General features: G+C 54.7%; 1 long non-coding RNA gene across 1 annotated transcript; it reads right to left on the bottom strand.

The window, feature by feature from the left end:
• Nucleotides 1-461: 461 nt before the first annotated feature.
• Nucleotides 462-1505, bottom strand: LOC119280973. Its single transcript, XR_005138235.1, has 2 exons — nucleotides 988-1505; nucleotides 462-911 (listed from the first exon to the last, which is right to left on the bottom strand). It is a non-coding gene; the product is annotated as an uncharacterized LOC119280973 (long non-coding RNA).
• Between the last annotated feature and the right edge of the window lie 17 nt (nucleotides 1506-1522).

Genomic DNA, 1522 nt, shown 5'->3' with positions numbered 1-1522 from the left:
CCACATTACTTTTTATTGTCGTTTCTGTAATATTTTTTCTACACTTATGAGATGAACATCATAAGGCGGCCGACCGCACTGCTTTAGACGGAAAAACACACTGCAAATGTCTACAAAGGAAACTGCATTATTACTTTTTTTGCTAACATTTTCTTTTTGCAATGTCATCTAAACTGCGAGGCCGAGTGTAGTGAACCACACGCGGCGACGAAGTGCACTGCAACTCCCAATGTATTTTACCTTTTCTGAACACACGACCAAAGGAGCGAACCACATCAACTCCCAATGCATTTTACCTTTTCTGAACACACGACAAAGGAGCGAACCACATCACACAAAGGACGAACCTCTCCAAGAGTTACATGGGTCGGACATGGAAAAAGAGTGATATATGTATACAAAGGCAACAATTGGACCGCTCTATCAAAATAAGAGAACAGCCACGCAATGGCGAGATGAACTGCTAAAAAAAGATAATTTGCCCCACTTAAAAATACAATCAGGTGAACTGCTAGTGCACTTCTCGTGCGCCGTGGGGGCTGGGACGCTGGAGAAGGGCTCGGGTTACCGCAATGCCGTGGACACCGCACTGCACTCACGCACAACGAACTACATTTTTGGTCGTGGAGGGTTGCACGCAAGTTTTATCAACTCTGACACGGCTCGCAAAATCCGAAAACTCTGAAAAAACTGGACTGCACATAGCCAAAATCTGAAGAAAAAAATGCAAATAAAATAAGTGGACAGCACACCCGCTACTGCTCTTCCATCGGTCGCCGTCGCCACCATTTGAGGGTGGATTTGCCATGGAGGAGACCACCTCCCCACTGCCGTTGCTGCTTCATAGTCTTCTGGTAACCATCGAGAGGAGAGGAGAGGACGTGGAGGAGGGGCCCCGACCCGCGGCGAACCTGCACGCGTAGAAGATGAGGTCAGAAATCGGTGGCGCGGCGAAATCCATGAGGTGTTGGGGCGACAGTGCATCACCGGAGCTGAAACTGATCCTCCTGCTCGACGTCGTTGTGCCTGGGAGCCACGGCGACCTCGCCGTAGATCCTCGATTCAGTGCGCCTGAGGTGGGGGAGGCGGGGCCGCCCAAATCCAATGGAGAGAGAGAAAGCAGAGGGGGAGGTGTACACGTGTGCTTGTGACATACGGAGAAGGAGGCAACGTACGGGCGGCGGTCGATGTGGCCGAGCTCGCAGGAGGCCGTCGGCCATGGGGTTGGACGGGGATCTGACCCGAGAACCATTCTCCACGGTGGCGCGACGGAGGATGGAGAAGGTTGTTGGGGCGGCGGGGGTGGCTGGTGACGGGTGGATCCATGGGGGCAAAGGGTTGGTGGCGGCGCATGGGCCCCGTGGCGGCCGGTTTTGGCGCCGGGAAGGGTCGGTGGCCGCTAGACCGTGCGGCACCCGCCCGGGCGCCTGGGCAGCAGCGTGCTGCCTGTGAAGCGGCGGCACGCTTTGGTTTGTTACGTGGCAGCGGTAGGTGGCTTGGGAGGAAGGTCGGGCTACGAGCA

This window comes from Triticum dicoccoides, chromosome 3B, assembly GCF_002162155.2.
Source record: "Triticum dicoccoides isolate Atlit2015 ecotype Zavitan chromosome 3B, WEW_v2.0, whole genome shotgun sequence".
Classification (NCBI taxonomy): domain Eukaryota; kingdom Viridiplantae; phylum Streptophyta; class Magnoliopsida; order Poales; family Poaceae; genus Triticum; species Triticum dicoccoides.
This window is presented reverse-complemented; position numbering and strand designations above follow the sequence as displayed.